At 36.7% G+C, this 15,632-nt stretch overlaps 1 protein-coding gene across 5 annotated transcripts in view; it reads right to left on the bottom strand.

The window, feature by feature from the left end:
- The window catches only part of STAU2 (staufen double-stranded RNA binding protein 2), a 422,077-nt gene that overhangs the window by 333,482 nt on the left and 72,963 nt on the right, over positions 1-15,632 (bottom strand). The gene's annotated exons all lie outside the window — the stretch shown is intronic.

Genomic DNA, 15,632 nt, shown 5'->3' on the forward strand with positions numbered 1-15,632 from the left:
GAGAAAGGAGGGCTATGGTCAAAGACCTAGGCAAAAAAAAAATATATATATATATATATATATATATATATATATCATGTAAGCCAAGGGAGGAAAGGTATAAATTGCTAAAATGTCAGGAAGGAGGACTGAAAAAAATCACCGGATTCAGCAACTAAGAAGTCACTGGTGACCTTGAAAGGACTAGGACCAGTAATACTGGTAGGAACCAAAACTGGATTTCAAGTGTATTAGAGACTTGAGTTAGTAGCAAAAAAAATTAGAGGCAGCAGTTATAAATTAATATTTCTAGATGTTTCTCAGTAGAAGGGAAGAAAAAACTGCATCTTATATAAACAGAAGGGACAAGGGAAGGTTTTTTTAAGGATGAGAGAGACCTAAATATGTTTGTAAGGCACATAAGAAAGATCCAGTAAAGAGGGAAAGCTTAAAAATGAAAGAATGAGAATGGTTAACAAAGCAAGGTCCCAAAGGATCATATGATCATATAATTTAGATCTAGGGGGTATCTTAAAGATAATATAGTTCAGTTCTCTTATTTTACATGAACAAACATCTAGAGAGCTGCAAAAGACTTGTCCACAGCCATAAAGTAGTAAGTGGCAAAGATGGACGATGCTCTAACTTGTTTATGATATAAACATTTATAACCAGACCACACATTTATATGGAGTTTATCTCTGCATAAAATGTGAAGTGTTGGTTTTTCTTTCATATTGTTGTCTGATTTTCCAGCAGTTTTTGTCAAATAGTGAGTCCTTATGCCAGAAGCTGAATTGTATATGTTCACTGAATACATACTGTGATACTAGATACATTTGCTTCTGAATGTTCTATACCTTATCTGTTCCAGTGAATCATCTCTATGTTTTAATCAGTGCCAAATTGTTTGTAAGATTAAAAAGAAAAGTTACCTTGGAAAAAATCTTTGCAATAACTTTCTCTAATAAAGATATCATCTCCAAAATATATATGTAATTGATGCAACCCTCACAAAATAGACAAGTGGCTTAAAAAGACTGCTGCATAATTTTCCAAGACAGGAGTCTAAGGGACCAACAGCCATATGAAAAATTACTCTTACTAATAACTAGAGAAATGCAAATTCATGCAACTCTGAGCTTCTACCTTACACCCATCAGATTGGAAAAGTTGACAAAAAAGAAAAATGATGACTGTTGGAAGAGCTGTGGGAAAATAGGCACATTATACACTGTTGATGGAATTGTGCATTGTTCCAGCTACGCTGGAAAGTAATTTGTAACTTTATCTCCAAAGTCATGAAACTCTGCATATTCTTTGACTCAGCTATACTACTAGGCCTATCACAAAGAGACCAAAGGAAAGGAAAGAACCCATGTGAACAAAACTATTTGTAGCAGCTTTTTTGTGTATGTGAGGTGGCCAAGAAGTGAAACATCAGTTTGGAAATGGCTGAACAAAGTATGGTATATGAATATAATGGAATACCATTATGCTGTAAGAAATGATAAAATGGACAGTTTCAGAGAAAACTAGGAAGATGTATATGAGCTGATACAAAATGAAGTGAGCAGAACCAGGAAAATAAACACATTAACACTGTAAAGAAGAACAACTTTGAAAAACTTAAGAACTAATCAATGCAATAACCACTCACAATTCCAGAGGATCAATGAGGAAGCAATACAACCCCACCTCCTGACAGAGAGATGATCCACTCAAGGTGCAGACATATATCTTAAGTATATAACCAAGGAGAGGATTTGTTTTGATTGGCTGTATATATTTGTTACAAGGGTTTTGTTTTTATTTTTTATTTTTTTCCCTAATGGTGGGAAGGAGAGAGGAAAGAAAAGAGCTGTGTTAACTGAAAAAAGTTATTTTTAAAAAAAATCCCTGCCATGAAAATGTGGGTAAAGATAATACTAACACTGTGAGCTCACACAAAAAACATACATATAACAGAGCTAACACTTTCCTACAAGCTTTTCATCAGCCATATTATCAGGTAAAAGTAATGATGACCTAATCAGATCTGGCAAGAACTCAACTAAAAAAAATTCTAAACCATCAAGAAGATTATTTGAAATATGGGTTTACATCCATTATGATTAATGATTAAGCTCACCCTAAGTGTATATTTCAGTGCCTTGTAATATTAGCTAATAACAGTATGAAGCAATAAGGATTAAGAAGACATTTAAAAGCTGAGCCTTTGTTGCCAAAAAAGATCTATCATTATTAAAAACTCCCAAATATTCACACTTAAACTTGAAGACAGAAGTTTCTGAACTGACCAAAAATTGCCTAAATGAAGAGTTTCAGTAGGTACTGAATGATTTGTGTGTATGTACATAGGTATGTATATATAAATACATGCATATGTACATGTGTATATGCATATTTACATATGCATGTATGTATATACATATATACATATACATACATATATATAAATGTAACACCTTCCAAAAATTTGCAAGAACAACTTATTGACATCAGGTTAGGCAAAAATTTGCTAAACAAATTTCATCTAAAAACCATTGCATACTTAATAGGATTAAAAAACAAGAATTGTGATTTAGTAAGTACAGCCAACAATGTACTTCCTCTATTTTGGTTCATATACCTTTGTAAGCATTGTTTTCAGCTATGACAGTCATTAAAACCAAGAACCAAAATAAATTGAAAGGAGAATTAAACCTTTGAATCACTTATTACAAAGTGTTAAACCAAGATTTTGAAAAAAATGAATATTCAAGTATATTGCTCTTATTTAAAAATATAATTATTATTAGTACTGTAGAGCAAAAAGGTTATTTGTGCTGTTGATAAAATTATTTTTAAAATATTGTTTATTTCTTCATCTCATTCTTTTTATTTCAATTTGTTATGTATGTTTTATAGTATATGATATGGGTGCATGATTTTAAAAGGCTTGGAAACCAGTACCTTAGACATCTTTAGAAATTTTAAAACAGCTACAGTTTGGAATTGTTTTCAGTTCTGCATATAGGCTATGAAAACATGACTACTAAAGACAAAGATATGCATTAAGAGATAAAGGGGGAAAGTGACTATATTTTTCTACAGAGACCTTTGAAACCTTTTAAAATTGAATGACAGCTCATTCTGCTACTTATAGGTAATAAAAGCATTCTCCTTAAAAACACAAAATTGTGAAATCAAATTGAGGCAAACAGTGAGGAGAAAATGCTTAACCACATATTTCTTTTCATTTCAAATGACTGCCAAAGGAAAAACAAAACAAAAACTACCACATAATCTCTCAAACCCTCCCCTTTCTCCCGCCCCAATGGGGGGAAAAGCATCATTTGATTTATTTTGCAATAGATCGCTTATAGTGGTTAAAAAAAAACAAAACCAGAATTCCTTACTGCCTATAAACATTGATAAGAAAATAATGGGCTTTTTTAAAAAACTCTAGAAGCACATATTTGACTAATTTATTAATAGCATGCTTTGAAAAATTCCAACTCTATACATCAAAATCATGGTTGAATATGATCAGCATTTTTAAAATATTTGAAGTGTTACTTAAAGCTTAGTATGTTTGAAGTTTCTCTCTACCTAACTTTGGAGCCCAGATTTTGACTCAGATGGGATCCTGATCTAGCTCAGTCCTCTCCCCTCTACCTCATCTCCCACCTCTGTACCTTTTCCACAAACTGCCCTCTATCCTTCCTCGCATCACATCTTAGAACCCAGAGCTCCCTTCAAGGCTCAATTCATGCCACATCCTTCCAAAGACCTTCCTCCATTTGTCAATGTCCCACATCACTCATCAATGGATTTACTTTGTATTATTCTGTATTTATTTATCTAGGAACGTGTTGCATCTTCATGTTGTATTTTGTATTGGCAGGACCTAGCACAGTGCCTGGTGCACAGCAGGCACTTACTAAATGCTTACTGGTTGAGTGATAAATAAGTGCAGTCAATAAATGCTTATTGGCTGATGACTTACAGAAAAAGAAATCTATTAGATCTAGTTTTACTGATCAAAGAATTCTCCTTCATCTAACTCCAAGGTTCTGCCAACAAAAAAAAATCTTAAATGCAGGTAACAAAGGTTGTATTTTTGCTTCTAGTGTCATCTGCTCCACCCCCCTCAGCTTTTCCTCCTTGCTGACATAGTCTTTACTTGTACATCGTAACTATGAGATAATTTTCCCCATTCCCTTTTCCCCTAGTTACTCTTTTTCCTTTTGTCTTTCAAGATCAGGAAAAAACTAGCAAAATCACATCCAAGTCCTCTGTCTTATTTAACTCTCTCTATGACCCCTGATGCCACAGGATTGAGAAGGAAATTATATCATCTCGCCCCATTAGAATGTGAACACTTCATCATTATTTAGTCCCTTCTAATTGCTTACTTGTATTTTTTTTATGACTCTCCTGACTCCTGGGTTTGTGTTTCAAAGTTTCTACTCAGTTCTGGTCTCATTATCAGTAATGCTTGAAGTCTCCTCTATGGATGTATGTGTGTGTGTGGGTGGGTGTGTGGGTGTGCAAGTGCGTGTACACACGGCATGTTTGTATATATGGTATTTTAAGTTCTCTGCTGCTTTATAGTGGTGGCTGCTAAATCTTGTGAGATCTCGACTGCAGCTAATTAATAATCTGAAATCTTTCTTACTAGCTGCTTGTAGCATTTTTTTTCTTTTGCCTGGAAACTCTTGATATTGCCTTTGTTGTTGTTATTGTAACATTTCTTTCAGGAAAGTGATCATAGAATTCATTCTATTTTTTTACTTTCTCTCAAGTTCTAATAAATCTGGGCAGTTTTCTTTAATGATTTCTTGAAATATGATGTCCAGGCTCTTTTTTTTTTAAAGTATTGCTCTCAGGTAGCCCAGTGATTCTTAAATTATCTCTCCTTAATCTGTTCTCTAGGTCAATTGTTTTTTGATATGAGATAACATATTCTTTTTTTTAATCTTTTAGCTTTGTTGTAATATTTCTTATTGTTTCACCGAATTCATTCACTTCTATTCAAATATTCTATTGAAATTTTCAAGGAGTCTGTTGCTTGGGTAAGATTTTGTACCTCTTTTACTAAGCTACTAATTCTCTTTCCACAGGCTTCAGTCACCCAAAATAGTTTGATGGAGGGAAAAGTCTAATCACTGCTGGGTCCACACTTTGCAATCTCCTAACTTTGATATGGCTTACCTTTGGTTGGCGTTCCAGTAGATTACTGCTGGCCACTATTCTGTCACCTAGCTGGAAGGCTCTACAGGTTCCTTGGTCTGAACTCCCTACCCTGGTGACTCAGCTGAAGCCTTGGACTGGGTTCTGGGCACATACCATCTACCAGACACTATGCTAAAGCACTGGGAACACAAAGAAAGGCAAAAAGACAATCCCCGTTCTCAAGAAGCTCACAGTCTAATAGCAGAGACAACACGCAAACAACTATACAAATAAGCTATGTACAGGAAAAATGGGAGATAATCATCAGAGGTAAGGCACTAATATTGTAAAGCAAATGTTGGCTTCTATTCCTGCACCTTTCACAGGTCACATCATTAGACCACCATTAGGCACAGGTACCTACTTCAGTCTGCCTTAGGTCTGAAACACAGCTCTGAGATACAAGTAACACAGCTGCCAATCGGCTCCTATAACTAAACTCTATACAGGGTCTGGCCAGTCCCTGATAGGATCTGGCCCTGAGAGATCGTGGCCACAGTTCAGTCCCAATACTAGAAGGCTCCCCACTGTGCCTCCATGGCTAGAAACTGTCCGTAGTGTCCCTAGACCTGTCTCCCTATGCTTGCTTAAACTAGAAAAATGATTCACTTCCATTTCCCTCCACTGCCTGATAAAGAGTCTGGTGCTCTTTCAGGGTCTTTGATGGAGCAACTCTGCAGTTCAGCTAGGCTGAACTGCTTCCTCTTACTCTACCATCTTGGTATCTATATTTTTCTTCTAGAATAAATAAGGTATATAGAATGTGACACATACTTCAGTATGGCTGGAACAATTTCTATAGAATACATTTTTAATTCTATCATAGAAATCAATGAAACAAATTATTTTGCTCATAGGAATTCACTTTTAATCTACTTTTAAGCTATTCTACAAGGTTAAATTCACCTGAAGATCATCTGAAGATGACCATGAAGTTCCTGCATACATTTTATTTGTACTAGGTAAAAGGAAAATATATCCCTTTAGACAGTAAATGAAAATGTCTGATCTTAAAAGAAAATTTAGAGGTGCAACCTAAGCAAGGTAAGTCAGCACAGTGTGGGGGTGGGATGGGGGCAACTGAATGTGAAGACATATTACATTCATACAGGCATTTTTAAGGAAGCACTGGGTTGTTGAAATGTGAAAAATGGTAGTATCTTATCATATTTCATCAATCCAATGCTTCCTTAATAATGCCTGCATTTCAGTTCTAAGTGACTTAATAGTCATTTATGTGTTTCCCCAGGTCTCTTAAAACAGCCCTGTGCAAGGACAGCATTTCACCTTAGCAGTCAGGATGCGCCATCTAGTGGGCAATTTTGAGCTTATCCAGAGCTACCAACTGTAACAGTAGATGAGATAAAAATGATCAGTTTCTGCTTTTTGGACACAGCTTAAGGGACTGTTTTAATAAAAAGCAGAAATTTCTTATAGTAAAAGTTCAAGAGGAAAGAGAATGGAGGAAGGGAGGAAGGAAGGAAGGAAGGAAGGAAGGAAGGAAGGAAGGAAGGAAGGAAGGAAGGAAGGAAGAAGGAAGAAGGAAGAAATAAGGAAGGAAGGAAATAAGGAGGGAAGGAAGGAAGGAAATAAGAAAGGAAGGAAGGAAATAGGAAGGAAGGAAATGGAAAGGAAAGGAAATGGAAAGGAAAGGTAAAGGAAAAGGAAAAGGAAAAGGAAAAGGAAAAGGAAAAGGAAAAGGAAAAGGAAAAGGAAAAGGAAAAGGAAAGGAAAGGAAAGGAAAGGAAAGGAAAGGAAAGGAAAGGAAAGGAAAGGAAAGGAAAGGAGGAATCTTAGCACCCTGTCAGCACAATGATTAACATAGAGCGTACTCCACTTTATGCTAGTTATTTTCACTACCTAAAATCTCTTCAAGTCTTCAAGCATTTTAAATAAAGTCTTTGTCTACTTTAAAACTTGCTTTAATATTTTCAATTTCCATTATTTACCAAACAAAAATAAACTGCAAAGATACTTCATAAATCTCCTAGATGTCTTTAAAAACACTGAGAAAATCAAACTTTCAAGGTAATTTCAATGTGGTATTAAAAATCAAGATAAAATAAAATGTCCAGACAAAGCACCATAACATTACATATAATAAATATGCTCATGAAAACACAGTATCTTCCCCCAAAAATCCTATTTCAATTCCTCACTGTTCCATGAAGATGACTTTGTGTTCTCCAATATCCACAGAATATGTGCTCTGAAAGGTTCTACCAAACTTGAAAGGATTCAAGAACAGTTCTAGAGATAGCATATGTGTCTGCAGTCTAAGAACCCAATTAACTATGTACAGAGAGGCTCATAAACAGAAAAATGGACACAACAAACCCACAAAACATAAAAGTACAAAACAATATTATACATTTCCTTTCCCCTTCTACAGCAAAAATGACTAAATGGCAGAAAAGAGAACAGAGGCTACAATAAATCACGCAAGTCTTAGACTGTCAAAAACAATAATTTTGCTGTTGATACTTTCGCTGTGTCATTTTTTTTACAATGGTCAATGCATCTCTGCTAGTGGAATGTAGTAACATCCATATTGCAAGTCTCACTACAAATAAAATCAGAAGGCCAAAATAAGCAAGAGCTAAAAGTAAGAAGGGTTCAGAGGTTCTCCCTGAGGAGATGAATAAAGGAGTTATGCCCAAAGACAACAAGATGCATCATTTTATGTGACAACTAATCATGGCAGCCTGCAACATACACAAGAAGCAAAAGCAAACATCATTACAAACATGAATGATAATAGCTAATGCACTATCAAAGCTAGGACCCAAAAATATCTCAAAACGATAGAACCTTGAGCCAAAGATGAAATTTAATAGGGATAAACATAGAGTCTTAGGCTTGGGTCCAAAAAAAATCAACTTCACAGGTACAGGATGAGACAGTTATGACTTGAGATCAGTTAAGCTGAAAAAGATCTCAGCATTGTAGTAGACTGTAAACTTGGGGTGCATTGACCTGGCCACTGAAAACTGTACCTTAATACCCAATGCTGCCACTACATGCTGGCCTGATTAGATCATATCTGGAATATCATGTCAGTTTCTGCGTGCCACACCTTAGGAAGGTCATAAGCTAGAGAATACCCCAAAAAGGGGAACAAGGATGGTAAAGGGCCTCAAGATCAGATCATATGAGGATCCGCTGAAGGAACTGGGCCATTTTCACACTATCGATCAATAAACATTTATTAAGCACGTATCACATGCCAGGAATTTGTGCTGTACCACGTGCCAGGAATTTGTGCTGTACCACGTGCCAGGAATTTGTGCTAAGTTCACAATCTAATGGGGGAGACATCATGTAAACAAATATATACAAAGCAAGCTATATACAAGATAAATAGGAAATAATTAACAGAGGAAAGGCAGTGGAATTAAGGGGGTTGGAGAAGGCTTACCATAGAAGGTAGGATTCTAGTTGGGACTTAAAGGAAGCCAGGGAGGTCAATAGTCAGGGTGGAGAAAGGAGAGTGTTCCAAGAATGAGGGACAGCCAGAGGAATGCCTGGAGCTGAAAGACAGTGTCTTGTTCTTGGAACAGCCAGAAACCAGTGTCATTGGATTGAAGAATATGTGTTAGGGAGTAAGGTATAAAAAGAACAGAAAGGTATGAGGAAGATAGGTTATGAAGTACTTTGAATGCCAAACAGAGCATTTTGTATTTGTTCCTGAGGGCAATAGGTAGCTAATGGGGTTTATTGAGGTTGGAAGGAGGGAGTGGATTGGGGTGATGTAACTAGACCTGTGCTTGAGAAAAATCACTTTAATGGCTGAATGGAGGATTAAAATGGGGAGAGAATTGAAGCAGGCAGACCCATGAGCAGGCCATTGCAATAATGCAAGCATGAGGTGATGAGTGCCTGCGTTGGAGTGGTGGCAGCATCAGAGAAGAGAAACAGGCATACTCAAGAGATGTCACAAAGGCGAAATAAACAGGCCTTGGCAAAAGCTTGGATATGGGGAGTGAGAGGTGGTGAGGAATTCAGGACAGCTCCTAGGTGCCAAGTCTGAGGGACTAGGCAGATGGTGTTGCCCTTGATAATAAAAGGGAAGGGTGGGGGGAGGAGGTTTAAGAGAAAAGATAAAATGAGTTCTGTTTGAGACATATTGAGTTTAAGATGTCTACTGGATATCCAGTTCAACATGTCTGAAGGGCAGCTGCAGATGAGAGATTAAGGGTAAGCAGAGAGATCTGGGTAATAAAGGAAGATCTGAGAATCATCAGCATAGAGATGGTAATTATATCCATGGGAGCTGATGAGATCACCAAGTGTAGTAGTATAGAAGGAGAAAAGAAGAGGACCTAGGACTGAAGGAGGATCCAGAAAAGGAGACAGAAAAGCAGCAGTAAGAGAGGCAGGAGAACCAAGAGAGCTTGGTGTCCCAAAGACCTAAAGGGTGAGAGAGTGGTCAATAGTGTCAAAGGCCGCAGAGAGGTCAAGGAGGATGAGGACTGAGAGAAGGTCATTAGATCTGGCAAATAAGAGATCATCGGTAACTTTGGAGGGAGCAGTTTCAGTGAAATGATATGGTCAGAGACCCGATTGTAAGAAGTAAAGAAGAGAGTGAGAGGAGAGAAGGTAAAGGCACCTACAATAGTCTTTTCAAGGACTTTAACTACAAAAGGTAGAAGAGATATAGGATGATAATGGGGATAGAACACTACGTTCCTCAGATTCTACCTGCAACCTAGCACTTTACCTACCTACCACCCTGGGGCCTTGAGATTCTGATGAGGAGTCATCATTTCAACCCCTACACAGTTATTCCCAGGCCATTTTCACTCCATACCACTTCTCAGGATATGTCCCCTACACCACTGGGCTTTCCACTTCTTGCTCTGGAAATAGGAATCACATCGTGACTACCATTCCTGGTAAGGACAGATCAATCATTCTCTGACTCCACTCACAACCCCTGTGACTTCCCTGACAAAAACATCCCTCTTTGACCATCACTCCCCTCCACATGTTGTCTTCCCTATTAGGAGACAAGCTCCTTAAGAACAAGGACTGTATTGGTTTTATATTTTATTATATTATACTTACCAGTACTTAACACAGTGCCAGGGACATATTAAGCACTTAAATGCAGTTTGTGTGTTTATTCATCCAAGTTTTGCCTGGAAAAGACAAGTTTCAAGGGTAGGTAAAGAAAAACTGCCTCACAACTAGAGTTGTCCCAAAGTAGAACAGACTGCCCCAAGAAGAAATGAGATTCTCCTTAGCAGAGGTCTTCAAACAAAGGCTGAATGATCACTTGTTAGAGACAAGAGAGAGAAGTTTTTTTCACATAAGATTAGCCTCTGAGACTCTGTAATTCTGTGATAACTGAAGCTTTTGTGCTAACATCTATTACAAGAAATTGAAGAAATATAAAAATTAAAGGAAGAATTTGACAAGATATTCAGAACTAATTCAACGTAGGCCTTGATAGTCAGCACTTCCACGCAAAACTGGTCCAAGGGAAGAAAATGAAAATCATGTTGGAAAATATGGCTCAGGCTGAAGAAATGGATGAGGCAAAGGGCTTTCAGACCACTCAAAAGCTTAAATAATATTTTCGCTAAAGAAACAGAAAGTGATAGATATGCCTAGAACCAAAAAGTAATCCTAAATATGATTATACCTTAATAGTGAGGGAATTAAGGGGATTAGGACAGCAAGTGGTTAATTGTGGGAATTTGAGTGAATCACAGTGACTCCATCTTGTGATTCCATTCTGGAGCTAGCTCAGTTCCCTTTCTATTGAATTATTGGTCTAGTCCAATTTCTATCCTGCAAGAAAACTTTATTCAATTGTTGGAACTGGGAGAAAATTTTGTTGCATTGTTTGAACCTAGCCCTGTGTGGCTAGAAAGCTGGACCACCTCTACCTGTTCAGATACCCTTAACTAAGGATCTAGGACTCAAGGAATTCTCTCACAATTGTACATCTCAAGCAACCTATATGTCTTATCTGAAAACTGGCCCCATGCTGATCAATCTGTTGTTGTTTCTATGTTCCTTTGATTGTCTACAGACAATTGCGAGGAGTGAAATACCTCTTTTTCTAATTTCAGAGACTTGCACCTGTTTAATCTCCCCCTCCCAACCTAGAAAGTCCCTAATCTTTAATGCAATTAGAAATCAAATTACCTAACGTTGTACTGTTTTCTTTAATTAATTGGTCTTATTTGATTAAGTATTTTTAGTGTATAAAATATGTCTTACCCTGTATTGGGGGTTTAGCTCTAAGCTGAGGAAGGGACCTGGTGCCGATTTGTTAGGCAACTGGCATGCATTGCTTAATACAAGTCTGCACAACATACAGCCACTTTTGGCTACCAAAGGATTTCAGGGAGCCCATAAAAAATTTAGAGGATGTAAAAGAAAGTAAAGATGTGATGAGTGCTTTGTCTGTGCCCTGCTTAACCCACCTTCCACTAGTCACTATTATGCCCAGCATGTAACTTGACAGGTTGGTCACCACTGCACACTCTCTCCTATTTGCCACGTGACCCACAGCAACCAATCATCATCATTCTCTCCCTTGTTGTCTTTGTCCTTAAACAAAATATTTCCCATGGATATTCTAAAAATCAAACCAGATTCTAAGATAAAAATAACTTTTGCAGTCATCCTCTGAACATAAATACCAAGTGAGACATAAGACAGGGCAACATACACTTGAAGATACTCTGTTCATAGGTTTGCAGATGTTACTGCATTGATTCAAGCATGGGAGACTAGACTATCTGTGGCCCCAAGAAGTTTAGCCAATTTTAGTTTTGGCCCCTACCTACTGCCAAGTTGTGCAGGCCTGGCTTAATAAATTGAAATGCTCAGAATTTCAAACCTTTGTTTCCTCCGTCATTTCACCTTTCACCCTCCATAATAGGATTACATAATTGGTTACTGACATGGCCAGTAATTTCTGAATCAAGTGTCTGTATGTATTTAATTATTCATTGGTTAGAACAAGTATCAAAATCAATTGAAAATCAGAAAAAAGATAAAAGCAAAAAGAAAATAGCATTTGATTGTAGAAACTACCATTCAATTTAAACAAACTGCCGAATCTTGCTCTCATCGGATTTGACTTAAGAAGGCAATCAAATACACACTCAGTTGGATATCTTACCCCACAAGAAAGTAGGGGGAAGGGGATAAGAGAGAGGGGATGATAGAAGGGGAGGAGGTAATCAAAAGCAAACACTTTTGAAAAGGGACAGGGTCAAGGGAGAAAACTGAATAAACGGGGACAGGATAGAATGGAGGGAAATACAGGTAGTCTTTCACAAACATGACTATTATGGAAGTGTTTTGCATAATGATAGATATGTGGCCTATGTTGAATTGTTTGCCTTCTGAAGAAGGGTGTATGGGGAGGGAAGAAGGAAGAGAATTTGGAACTCAAAGTTCTAAAAACAAATGCTCAAAAAAAAGTTGTTTTCACATGCAACTGGGAAATAAGATATACAGGCAATAGGGTATAGAAATCTATCTTGCCCTACAAGAAAGTAATTGGAAAGGGGAAGGAAGGGGAGTGGGGTGACAGAAGGGAGGGCAGACTGGGGAACAGGGCAATCAGAATATATGCCATCTTGGAGTGGAGGGAAGGGTAGAAATGGGGAGAAAATTTGTAATTCAAACTCTTGTGGAAATCAATGCTGAAAACTAAAAATATTAAATCATAAAAATATAAACAAACTGTCAACTCCAAAAAATGTGAAATGGATGACAGTAAAGATACTAATTCTTACTATCACTATTTCTAAGAGATGCTTGACATATTTTTTTAAATCACCGTAATGAGGCAGCCAAAAGAACCCCAAAACTACCTCTGCCAGAAAATACATAATCTCTTTCCCAAACAGAAACATGGAAGTCAAAAGATAATGCCAGTTTAGATCATAAACTCATTTATTTTAAAAAATAAGGGAAGACATAATGGAATATTATGAGTAGTACTGTATCACAAAACAATAAAATGCAGTTTAAGGGAAAAAAACACCTATAGAAGTCTTGGCATAAGACCCAATTATGTTGCATTTTTTCAAGATCATAAGTAGATAAAACTGAAAGGAGGAAAAAAAAATAGCTATAAAATGGGATAAATATGCTAGCATTTATATGGCAAACTATTCTCATCAGCAAGGCTGGTGGAATCACCACATTTTACTCTAACAACTCAGTACCTGATGTAAAGAAGAGACAATGGAACCTGATGAGATGAACCAAATATAAAAGAAAGAAAGAAATCTATGCTGGACCTAACAGAATTTCAAAAGTAGCCAGGAGCTGATTTTCAAGTTATTTCAAATAGGGGAAGATTCTAAAAGAATAAAGGGGTGGGGCAGGAAATCACAGGCAACATTATTATCAAAGAATGATACACACCTGCATCTAGGGAATCCTTGAATAAGAAAACAGGAGGCATTCACGGACAATTTTCAAAGAAGATCACTTCAGGCACACAATAGACCAAAAGATATATGTGCCTATTTTTTCATAATTACTAAAAAGTAGTTGTCTTTGTCCTTAAACAAATATTTCCCATGGATGTTCTAAAAATCAAACCAGACTCCAAGATAAAAATAACTTTTGCAGTCATCCTCTGAACATCAATATCAAGTGAGACATAATACAGGGCAACATACACTTGAAGATATTCTGTTCATAGGTTTGCAGATGTTACTGCATTGATTCAAGCAAGGGAGACTAGATGGCTTTCTCAGTGATATAAGTTCATTCAAAAAAAAACTGGCTTCACAAGTCACACTGGAAAAGCACAGTGGATGAAAAACACATGTTGCCCAGATTTCTTTTCTATTATCCTAACCTCATCAAACCACAAAAGCCAATCTTTTTAACATGAATATTCTTCCAGTGATGCTACATGCTTGTAAATTATGAAATGCTCTGACCTCAGAATAATGAAGATTGCAGGTGACTCAAAAGGTAATTAAAAGAGACATGGTAAGTAAAAGCAGGCCCCGGGGCATATTACTAGACACAGCCTACATGATTTGGAGTTAAAAGACATCAAAAATATGTATGACTGGACAATGAGGTGTTGAGAGCAAAAGATACTAGCCTGAATGCTGCTATTATTATCTGCAAAATATTAAAAGAAACAAAAGAAAAATGGGTACTTCAAAGAGAATTTGTATACATGGGACAAAAATCAAGATGGATGTTCATGGTTTGCAATCTGCACTCAGAAGGGAGCTTCCATAACAGAGAGATTACAGCTCCATCAACGGATAATACACATTGAACCCTCAGGAGAAATATTTGTTATGCAATTGGTTCTTTATAAGTTATTCCATTACTGAAAAAATAGATGTGAGTAAACCCTAAAGAAAATTCTATTTATACTCTATTAGATTATATATCCTTGAGGATGGATCCATGTCTGTAACTCAGTACCTTGGGTTGTGCTTAATTGATATTTGCTGAAATTAAAGTTGAGAAGGCAATTATAATAACCCATATTTGTACACCACCTTACAGTTTACAAATTACTTTTCTTTCAAAAACCCTGTAAGGGAGATTATGCAAATAATAATATAACTTTACAAAGAGCAAACTGAAGTTTTGAGAACATAAAGCAAATGGCTCAGAGTAAGGACCAAAGCAAGGACTCAAACCTATGTCCTCTGGCTCCAAGTTGAAGGCTAGCTCTATTACAGCATGCTACTTCTCTAAATTTAAGAAGCAAAGGGAAAGAAATGTTCTGGTGGAAAATTCCATGCGAATCACACAAATGTCTACAATCTTAAGTAGATGCAAGAAACTAGTTGGTATAGTTTTAAAATCTGCTACATTAACAACTCCCACAAAATTATACAAAGTTTAGAGAGTAATTAGATGCATTCTGCATACTTCTGCAATCCCCCCAAAATACCCTAATAATTGTACATTATACACAGTTTTCCTGCCCATGAGCCCAAACTGTGAACACCAGGCAAAGCAAAGTACAACACCAGGCACAAATTAGTCATAAAATAAACACTTGTTAAATAAATGAAAATGTCACATGGAATGACACAGCAGTAAGAATTGTAAATTGAATAAAAAATAATGGTTTTGCAAAACAATAAACTCAACAAAAAATTGTAGGGTGGAGACAAGTCATTTTTCAACTATATTACTTAAAAATTTTCCTTGATAATTTATGAGCTTACTATATGCAAATTATATTACCTGAGGTGAATTTGAATACATACAAAAATATTAGGGCAAAAACATTTATTACCCTCCTCCTATATACAAGGCACTCTGCTAGGTGCTGGGGGATACAAAGATAAAAACAAACCATTACTGCCCTTGAGAAGTTTAGGCTCTTAGAATACAGCAATTTAACATGAGGAAAATACAATATGACCAAGTGGGATTTATACCAGGAATGCAGGGCTGGTTCAATATAA

Source organism: Trichosurus vulpecula, chromosome 1 (genome assembly GCF_011100635.1).
Source record: "Trichosurus vulpecula isolate mTriVul1 chromosome 1, mTriVul1.pri, whole genome shotgun sequence".
Lineage (NCBI taxonomy): Eukaryota > Metazoa > Chordata > Mammalia > Diprotodontia > Phalangeridae > Trichosurus > Trichosurus vulpecula.